Here is an 11409-nt window from a genome sequence, read left to right on the forward strand (position 1 = left end):
CAAGAAGGGTGAGAAAAGATGCTAGTGCCCAGCAATCCTCAAGAAAATGTGAATGAGCATACCAGCTCTTACCACCACACTGGAAAGTAAAGTCTGATACTACTAAGTATTACCAACTATATGGACAGGGAAGGAGCCCTTTCATATGCTGCTGCTAAGAGTAAAAACAGGTGCAGTCCACTTTGGAGGGCAATTTCGTAGCACAGTAGTCCTTAGCATACAGTAGTTTTGCTTTCTGTAGTTATAGTTACCCACACTGAATAGCAGTTAGAAAACATTAAATGGAAAAAAAGATCCCAGGAAATCAACTGATTCACTCTGAGTAGGATGATGAAATCTCACACGATCTTACTCTATCTGTCATCCCTTTGTCCAGTGCAGTCACGCTGTATGTATTACTATCTATTAGTCGCTTTATAGCACTTTTGGTTAGCATATTTCAATGCTGTAATCCTAGTTACTCAGGAGACTGAGATCTGAGGATCATGATTCAAAGCCAGTCCAGGCAGAAAAGTCCTTGTGAGACCTTTATCTCCAATTAATAGCTTAAAAACCAGAAGAATCACTGTGGCTCCAAATGGTAGAGCAGCAGCCTTAAACAAAAGAGCTCAGGGACAGTGCCCAGGCCCTGAGTTCAAGCCCCATGATTGGTAATAAATAAATAAATACCAATACAAATGAAGAGCTAACAGTGTGATTCAGCAGCAAAGTACTTTTGACTGGTTTGTTCAGTCCCCTAAATTCAAACCCCAATATAGAAAAAAATTATTAAAGTCAAATAGCTGACATGGTATGTAGATTGCTATTACATCATATCAAATAATTATTAACCAGAGATACTAATAACATTATGATTAAGAAAGAATCTATGCTTTTCTAGGATATAGGCCGCAATTCCCTAGGGTAAAATGAGTTCTTATAAATGAGATCTAATACATATCTTCAAAAGAACTGAAACTAAGAACTCACATGGTAAAAATTTTTCTGCTCTATATGGGAGGTAGGTATATGCAGGCTCAATGTACAGGCCAAGTATAGTTCAGAAATTCTCACAATTAGAATGATTTCATATGTTAAATTTATTTTGGATTTTAGAATATTTGCATGTACATAAGGGACTGGTATCCAAGTCAAAACACAAAATTCATTTCTGTTTCTTAGATACCTTATACAAATACACACACACACACACACACCCCCATACATGTAGTGTGAAGGTAATTTTATGTGCCTGCATTTTGGCTGAGACTAGCACATGAGGGAGGTATGGACTTTTCTGTCAGAATGAACAAGTTTCAGATTTGAGAGCACGTTTGATCTCTCAGTTAGGGATGCTCAGCTGATCTTATTCTCTCTACATTGAACAGGCCTAAGATTTTCATAATAAAAATTCAAGTTCAGCCAGGCCCTGGTGACTCACATCTATAATCCTGGATACTCAGGAAATCAAGGGATTGATTGGCTTTCAGAGACTGAAGTTTGATCCTTTTTTGCTGGTTCCAAAACAACCATCAGAAAGCCAAGTTGGAGGTGTGGGTTAAGTGGCAGAACCCAATTCATAAGCATCATAGCGGTACTTTGTTCAAATCTCCTTCCTGCCAGAAAAAAAAATAAGTTTAAATGAAAGAAATCTCTTACTCTTGTTATGTACAACAGCCGTATTTTCTCTGTTCTCGCCCACCGTCTCTCTCTCTCTCTCCCTCTTTCCATTTCCCTCCCTCCTTCCTCCCTTCTTTCTCTCAACTAAATAGAAGGAATAAAGAAGTCCAATGAGAGATGAGCTTCCATATGAGGTAATAATTAACATGTATTGAAATCCTAGCTACTACACTCTGCCCAGATGGAGTATTTCTAACTCCAAAGACACTCTCTGGTCATTTGACTGCAAATTCAAAAAGATGGAAAACCTAATTCTCCTCCATGTTTCCAACTTCCAAAAATGTAATCCCTCTTGACATTTCCATAGTCGTCTCTTTAAGTTCAACGTAAATAGCTGCTGCGACTTCGGAGTGCCTGATAATGTCTATCACAGCACAAAGATGCAGGGCTCTCTGCTAACATCGAAATGTTGATCTTGTAAATTCAGCGGCAACACATAATGTAGTATCAAGACATGCCAAGTAGCATCAAAAACATTTTTTTTTCAAAATCTGGGTTTAATCTAAATGTCAATTTGAATTTAAGGGAAAACAAATTACAATGTGTATTTAGATGACTTCAGCTAATTAGTTTTCCCTATTGGTAATATTTTGAACTTTGGACATAAAGGATGTTAAATGTTTTATTTTTGTTGTCACTAATAGTGGCTAATTTACAAAGCAAGATAACCTTACTAACCCAAAAATAAAAGCTAAAAAAAAAACCCAAACAACAAATAAAGAAATGAAGACAAATTCTATTTTTGTTCTAACTGGGAATTTCCAATGTTAAATAAAACTACGTATCCCAATAGATTTTATTGTGCAGATGTATGGATTTAAAACAAAAAGCAACAACAATTGCTATGATCCACAAGATAAAACACATTGTTCTCTGAGGTCCTTCTACTAATCGGTGGAGAAAATGTTCATTATGTTTGGCTATGGTTCTCCAACTTGGTAATTTTTTGAGTGTGCGTGAAAGTGTTAATAAAATTTATTTGAAAACAAATGTGGCAGAGAAAGGGATGGTGGCATGCCATAGGCAGACAGCTCCATGGTTCCTCTTCAGCCATATTCAAAGGTAACAAATAGTGGTGTTAGGTTAAGTAGGGAGATGGGGCAGAGGTGAGAAGCAATGCATAGTTCAAGCAATCTCAAGTCACAAGTAGGTTCAGAGAGTTGGTGCCAGATAGGCTGATCATTCATTGTCTCAGGATTGGTCAGACTTTGTTTTCAGTAAGAGTCATTAGCAACTGGCATGTGGTCTAGCCCTTCCCAGATTCCCAGATGGCTGCCAAGTAACTGGAGGAGAAACTGGCTCAAGAGCATTAACTCTCTCCTCAGAAAGATTCCCCACTAAGGGTAGAGAAGGTTGACTGAATTTGACCACTACTGGTAACCATTTTGAATGGTATTCCAGAGCCACAATAACAGCTCTTACTGGCAAGCTAGCTGGACTTCACATCACAGAACCCCTATTTCATTCTTCTTAACCCCAACTTGGATTCATTCAGATTATCACCCTTCTTACTTCCAGTGACTATATTACAATGGACCCTACAGTCATGCCAGTCTCCTTTGTCTTGCTACTGATTGGTTTAGGAATGAATCTATGATACAACTGTCCAATTAGGCAAAGATAGTAAAATGGCCAGGATAGTTTCTGGGAACAGTCTCTAGCTGCAAAGAAAAGAAGACTTTTTGTTGATCTGGACATTGTCCTTGATACCCAGGAGGCTGAACCCTCTGAGGACCTTTCTACCAGCCTAAAGGAAAATTTCACACAGATAAGTGCCAGTCTGAGAGAATCTCACGCCAAAACAGACTTGAGGCTTCTGTGGGTTTCTTATAATAAGAAATGCTAGATATCCTTATTGCTTAAGTCCCTTGAATGTTAACTTGCAGCAAGGAGCTCTGAATGACACACTGCAGAATTTGGGGCACAACAATACATCCATTATTTGCTAAGCAATTTGGGGAACTGAGGTTGGATCAGAGCTGGGTGGCACAGATCTATAAGCCCAGCAAACAAGAGAGTAGGGCAAAAGGATCTCTAGTTTGATTGAGGTTTGCTTGGGCTACATAGCAATGTCATGTCTCAAAATAAAATAAAATAATGTAAAAAAGTGAATCTTCACACCCTAAAAACAGTCGATCATTTCTGCTCAGGAAAAAAAAAATACATGTATGGGTGGATAGTAACAAAAGATTCTAGAATGTTAAGTATCTTCAAAGTTTATGAGGAACTGTAGCAAACAAAGTTGCAGACAGAGCAAAAAATAAAATAGGCAAGATGACTGCTGCTCAGGTTAACACTATTAAAACAAAGGGGGAGGCACCTCACACATCTCTCAATTTCACACATCATTATCCCCAATGAATTTAGAGGCATGACTAGAAGATGTCAGCTGCTACCAAGAAAGATCTTCACATTCTAGCTAATTAGGAGATAAGCTATACTCTAAACAGAATGTCCACATGGCTAAAGTTCTGAACACATACACAAGATGGGCTGGCCTATATATTTTGTGACCCAGTCTTGCTCAGTATATATATGAGCAGGTGAGTTTTGATGGCAGATATCAGCAAGATGAAGAGAGATGTTGATCCAGTCTCATGCGTGGAGAGAGAAAATTAAAAGTGAACACTAAATTTTGGCACCAAATCTTTAGCGGATAAAGAGGAGATGAAGCCACCTGATTTTGCTACCAATAAGCAGTGATTGGACAAAGAACTGCTCCAGCTCTTTCTACATTCCTCAAGGAGTTTCTAATCACTGGCTTATTTTTCTAATTTTTGGAAAGGCCTGCCTGGTGGAAGTAAAAGTAGGTAGGACTTGGTTTCCATTTTCTGGGGGTAAGGTGATAATAATATGTCTTAACTCTAAAAACATCTTGAGCTCCTTGAAAGAAGGGAACGATGTAATTTTAAAATGAGAATAATGGTATATTTTATGTAAAAGAGTTATGTGCGTGGCTTGTGATATTTAAAGCAAAATGATCACAGCATATGTTTGTTTTACATGATCAGAAAAGTGACATTCGATTTTGGAACACTGCCAGGCACATAGTAGGCACATAGAAACTGGGAGAAGAGGTATTTGTTAACTGTTGGGGGTAAAATGTTTAATGGTGAACATACTATTTGTCCGAATACAGAGAGGGTTAAAAAAGAAAAGCCTTTTAGCTCCTAAAACTTCCTAATAAGTTCAAAGTCCTTTTGCATGTTCTAACTTTAGAATAAATTATTTCTATTATTACCTTTGAATTTTCTTTAAAAAGCTGACAATTTTTGAATTAACAAATATATTTTTAAACAGTTCCTACAACTAAATTGGGCTTGATAATTACGTGTAAATTGGGATGTGAGTGGCAATTCTATTTAAACTTGAAAATCTATTCTATACTTGTCAGTATTCCTTAATACATTTGAATTTTAGAAGAGTTTGAATGGAGATGATATACAGGAATATCTGCTTGCTAGGAAGATTCCTTGGATTTATTTAACTTACTATTGTGCTTTCATTTCTTAACAATCTCATTTGATAAAAAAAAAAATCTACTAATTTGCCAGGGTTTTCATTAATGGGATATTACCAACCCTACTTGAAACAACCCAAAGTATATTTAATTCTAATTTGACCCACACCGTGTACTATTTCTTAAAAGCTGATCAGATCCAAGTCTTTGAAAATGCATACACTGTAACAGATTTTTTAAAAACATGATGTAAAATATATACCACCCAGCTAAACACTCTCTTGATTTAGAATTGAGGCCTATATGTTTCTATTTCCATAGTGACTACTGCTGGAGAATCGACATGTTTTAATTTAGATATGAGATTATAAACATCATTTGGAGACAGAATTTATTTTCTTCTACAATTTCTGAACATTGATCAGTCCAAGTGCTGAACAGAAGTAAATTCTAAAGCAGGAATGAAAAAGTATTTCATTTAAGGGACATTTGGGGCCTGACCAAGGTGATCTTTCAAAGAAACTCAAGGCCTTTGAAGCCTTAGAAACAACAGATTTTTATACTTTATAAGCAGAAAGGGTTACCTAATCAGCATTCCCATTATGTAAACATTTAATTGTCTGAGAAAGGAAACATGGGGCGGATTGAATAAGAACATATTCTGCACACAATTGGTCCATTTTTCCTATTTAAAATGAAAGGTGAAATGAAACAGCTTCTATACATCAAGAAGAGTATTTTAGAAGAGTCATCGTGGCACGACATATTTAGGTCAGCTAGACATTAACCACTGAAATTATTAACACAAAGGGGAAGAGTAGATCGTTTTCCTTAACTTACTTTTTTAACAGACCCCTGCTCTCCCTGGGCTCAGGAAGCTCGTAGAGGATGGCGGGCAGTCGTGAGACAAGAAGGTGGACAGAGGTTTGGGTGGGGCAATGAGAGAGTGAAACTCCAGAAAAGAATAAGGCTAAGGCAGGGGTGGTGGAATCGTTCTAAGGTCTCTGCACAAGGAAAACTTGTATATACTAAAAGGAAGGGCTTCTTCTTAAAGTGAGTATGTACACACACACACACACACACACACACACCCTTCAGATGCTTCTGCTTAATATGGTAGAAACATATAGCACATTAGCAGATAAAAGCAGGTTGCAACTTATGAAAATACCACACGATCGGGGGGCATAGAAGTGCACAGCTGTAATTCAAGCCCTTGGAAGAATTGTAAGAGTTCAATGTCAGCCTGAGCCACATAGTAAGACCCTGAGCCCAAAACCCCACAGCAACCAAAACCACCACCACCACCACCACCACCACCACCACGACAAAAAAACAAACAGGCTTCAACTGCAGCTTGTTGCTTTAGATGCATAAGGTTAGATTTCCCACATCCTCCCCACTCCCAGAAATAATTCAAGCTCTTTCTGATCATCTCTTGCACGTGTCTTGAACAGAGTGAACAGCAATGGTTTGTACAACTCTTGGGTTGTGAGCACTGCCCTACTTTCAGAAGCAGGCGCCTCAGTCCAGAGAAGATCTGCCGTAGAAAGAATCTTAGTGAGCAGAGGGAGAGTGGGGATGCTTGAGGGAGCAGGGAGAGGACAGCAAGAGAAGAGATTCTCTTGCATAAGTGGAGACCACTGAGACTCAGCCAAGTCAGCAGAAAGAAAAAGTTAGGTATGGATGGCTTCAGAAGTCCTCAGGTCTTGGCTGGAGATCTGAAGCTTAATGCAAGGGACACATCTTTGGAGGGACCATAGTTAATGTCTAGTGTTAGGACTGTTCATTTTTTCCAACTGATCAAATCAGTGAGGGCTTGCTAAGACTCAGTAGACCATGCTGAACAATGAAGCTGACCACAAGGCACCAAAGTAAATTATTACCCATTCCATGTTTACTAAACACCTATTGTTTGAAGAGTGATAAAGAATATGTGCAGTGCAAGGGAGAGGAAAGAGGGAAAGAGAGATCATGTGTATACTGGCAGAAAGATTCCCATTTCAAATAGACTGAGTTCTGGAAGAATTCCTAAGACCTCAAAGGGGAAGCTGAAAGCAAAGTCCCGAAGGGGAAAAAGCATGATCTGTGGAAAAAGGCCCAGCATGAGCAAAGGTCCTGAGGCAGGAACTTGCTTGGCCTAAAGCCGACATAACAGGAGTGGAATAAGAGACAGCAGGTAGAAGAGCTCAGTCATGTTTGCATAAAAGGAGGAAGCAGGGGCTTCCTGACTGACAGTGAAGCTCTCTGCTTGGTCAAAGGGATTCTGAGCAAGGGGAGGGACATCCAGTGTTTTCCAACAAATATTAACTGAGCATCAACTGTCAGTGAAGCACTATGTTGAGCTATTGATACCATGAGACAGCCTTGATCCCTGACCACATGGACTTCATATCCTAGTAGGGAAGAAAGAAAAACAAGTAAAATAGATCACAAGAATGGGCTGGGAGTTTGGCCTAGTGGTAGAGTGCTTGGCTAGTTTGCACCAAGACCTGGGTTCGATTCTTCAGTACCACATACATAGAAAAATAGCCAGAAGTGGTGCTATGGCTCAAGTGGTAGATAGAGCTCTAGCCTAGAGAAAACCCAAGGATGAATTTATAAGGTTGGAAATATCACTCCTTGGTACAGTATCTGCCTAGCAAGCGCAAGGTCTTAAGTTCAAACCACTACCACCAAAAAGAAGAAAGGAAGAAAGAAATTCTACCGGTGATAAGGCTTCAAGACAAAGAGTCAAGGGAAGCACAGATAAGCTTGCTTTAAGAAAGAGCACCAAAGAGGGCTCCCCTGGGGAGATGGCCTTTGAAAGGAGTGTTCAAGGATTCAGGGGAGCTGGCTAAATATGAAATTAGATAACTAAGTCTATCAGGCAGAGAACCACATGCGTAAGAAAACAATATGTCTGGTTATCACAGGAAGATGAAGAGAGAGGGAACAAGAGGAGATGGTAAAGGGCCTGGAGAGGGGCCAGGCTGGTACAGGAACTTGACCGTGCAGTTGGTGAGAGAAAGCAGAAAAACATGAGACCTGAAGAGGGAAATATAGATTAAAAGCCTTGAAGAAAAAACAGCTCGCCCAGGGGCCTTTGGGAGGAAGACGTGAACTGCACTGAACATGCATAGAATTGAGCTGAGTCCAGAAGGGGAGACGACATTGTGGGAAGACAGATGTGGCGCCAAACATCTACTCAGGCACTCACTACTGGGGCCAGACTGGAATCTTTCAGAGCCTCTGTTTTCCCCAGCTGTTATAATGACAATTTGCAGGTTAGAAGTAAAAATACCACTCATAAAATTCCATGTGGAGCCAGGTACTGGTGGCTCACACCTGTAATCCTATCTACACGGGAGGCTGAGATCTGAGGTTCATGGTTCGAATCCAGCCTGGGCAGTCTTATTTCCAATTAATCCTCCCCCCACCAAAAAAAAAAAGACAGATGGGGAAGTGTAGCTCAAGTGGCAGAGTGCTATCTTTGAGCAAGAAAAGCCCGAAGACAGCACTCGAACACTGAGTTCAAGTTCCAGAACTGACACACACACACACACACACACACACACACACACTCCAAAAAAAAAAAATCTTCCAGAGAAAATGCTGGCTAAACTACAGTTATCATGCCAGCGTAGAAGTTCCATTCATTTGCCTTTCTCCTCCCCACTCTGAGACATTCAAAAGCTATGAACATAACTCTGTCAATCATTTTCAACATTCCTTTTTCATGGAAGACCTAACTTATTCTCACCTTCAGTTTAGATTTGCTAAGTCTCTACATTGTGTCAGGCATAGGACTGGGCACAGCATGCACTGGTGACAGCAGGGCCCTGCAATGTGACATTGTCTTGCCCTTAGGGACCAAACTAGAAAAGAACAGGGAATTCTATGTGATGTAATTTAAGAGTAGGGAGATGTCGAATGAATTAAGCACCTCTAGAAGTGGGTGACGATCTAGCATGGGTTGAAAAAGGAAATATCAAGGCTCTTTCCAATGATATGAATCTTTGTAAACCAAATTTCTGCTAAGTTTTATCATATAACCAGTATTATTTGATTCCTTCCTTCCCAGGAAATCCCTTCTGAATTGTGCTGTAGGTCTCCAAATAGCAGCAGATAGCCATGGGAAGAGCTAAGAGAGAGAGAAGCAAAGGAAATAGTATGTGCAAAATAATCAAACCCAGAAGGAAATAAGTTTAAAAATATTATATTGAGTGAGCATGGTAGTACATGCCTGTAATCCCAGCACTGAGGAGGCAAAGGCAGGAGGATGGTGAGTTCGACATCAGTCCATCTTATATGGTGAGAAAAAGCAAATCAAAAAACAAAATCAACATTGAGAACTCCCAAATCTTCCCTCTCCAGCAAACACCGCATGTGTTTCCCCCAGAGGAAGAAATGTCTAACGCTGACTTCCAGCACTCATGATTTCCCATGATCTAACCCAAAGTGATGTGCTGAGTACTTTCCAGCTTAGCGCAGCCACTTGTGAGTTCTCTAAAGCACCCCCACGGGAGGCAATCACAAACACCAGAACATTCTTTTTCCAACACAATATTCCTTTCCAGGACACCAGGCAGTGGTCTTATGTCAGTTTTATAGATTTGAAAGAAAACCATAGAGACTCTGTGCATCTTCTTCAAATTAATCCTATACCTACAGTGAAAATCACATGTTTACTCTGCCTCTCTGAGAACAGCCAACTCTGCTCTGCCCTCCTCCCGAGAGACCCCCTGAACTTTTTATCCTAGATGTGTCATGTAGGAGAAATTTATATGAGAGGAGATTCTGGCCAAGAGGACAATTTTACTAAAAAGCCATGCATTTTCATGAATCTACCACAATAATCAACTTTGGCTTCCTGCGCTCTACTTTCTTACTCAGTGTCATGACTGAACTTGGCACCTTCTAGCTCTCCTTGCAAACCAGACTGGTGCTAACCTGAAAAAGCTTGATCTCATGAGCTGAGGTTGCCAGCCTGTATGAGGACTTGGGAGCATATATTTCATAATATGTAAGGGCAAAGAAGGAATTTAACAAATACTTTTTAAAAAATAGGACCCACGTAATCCATCGAGGATGGGGTAGGATTGGGAAGAGATAGGAGAAAATGATGGAAAAAAAACGGTGACACTGATCAAGATACACTGACAAAAGGACATGTTGAATTGAAACCCTCTTATATAACTACTTAAAGATAATTTTTAAAAATTTAAGAAAAATTAAATGCATGCTAGGCACTGGTGGCTCACATCTGTTATTCTAGCTATGCAGGAGACTGGCATCTGAAGATCACAGTTAGAAACCAAGCCCAGGCAGGCACGTTTGTGAGACTCTTATCTCCAATTAACTACCAAAAAACCAGAAGTAGTACTGTGGCTCAAAGTGGTAGAATGCTAGCCTGGAGCAAAAGACCTCAGAGATAGTACCCAGGTCCTGCATTCAAGACCCACGACCAACAAAAATATAAATGAAATTAAAATTAAATGCTAATTGTTGAGAAAACACAAAGAAATAGGGTATTCTATTTGTTTTCTGATGTCTCTTGAATAATAACAGCATAATATAACCCCCTGTCTTTACCTTTATGTCTTTTTATATATTTTTATTGTAATTAATAGAAGGGTTACATTATATTCACCAGTTAGAAGGTGCATTACTTCACAAATATTGATACCCTTTCTCATGTCATGGTCCCCATTTCCCTTTCCCCTCCCCTCCGCATATCTTGATTTTACAGTAACCCTTATAGCTAGCATATTTTTCTCCCATTTATCATTATGCTTTCCTGTTTATTTTTTATTGAATAGATAAGATCTGGGTGATATTAAATGGTTACATACAGGATGTTTGTTTAATAAACAAAGCACAAGCAGGGTGCCAGTGGCTCACCCCTGTAATCCTAGCAACTTAGGAGGTTGAGATCTGAGGATCATGTTTCAAAACCAGCCCAGGTAGGGTACTTAGCCCATGAGACTCTTACCTCCAATTAACCACCAAAAGCTGGAAGTATAGCTATGGCCAAAGTGATAGAATGCTAGCCTTGAGCACAAAAGCTTAAAGAGAATGTCACACCCAGTGTTCAAGTCCCAGGACCAGCAAAAAAATAAATAAATAAAATTAAAAGCAATATGAAGCACACAATTCTAGATGCACACTAAAAGTTCATGTCCTTCTCATTTCTTGACTTGAACTTAGACAATTATCTTAAAAAACTAAACGATAAAACAGAAAAACTAGCTGGGTGTAGTAGTTCATTCCTATAATCCTAACTACTCAGGAGGCTAAGATCTGAGGGT

The sequence above is a fragment of the Megascapheus bottae genome, chromosome 2 (genome assembly GCF_031878675.1).
Source record: "Megascapheus bottae isolate mThoBot1 chromosome 2, mThoBot2.hap1, whole genome shotgun sequence".
NCBI lineage: Eukaryota > Metazoa > Chordata > Mammalia > Rodentia > Geomyidae > Megascapheus > Megascapheus bottae.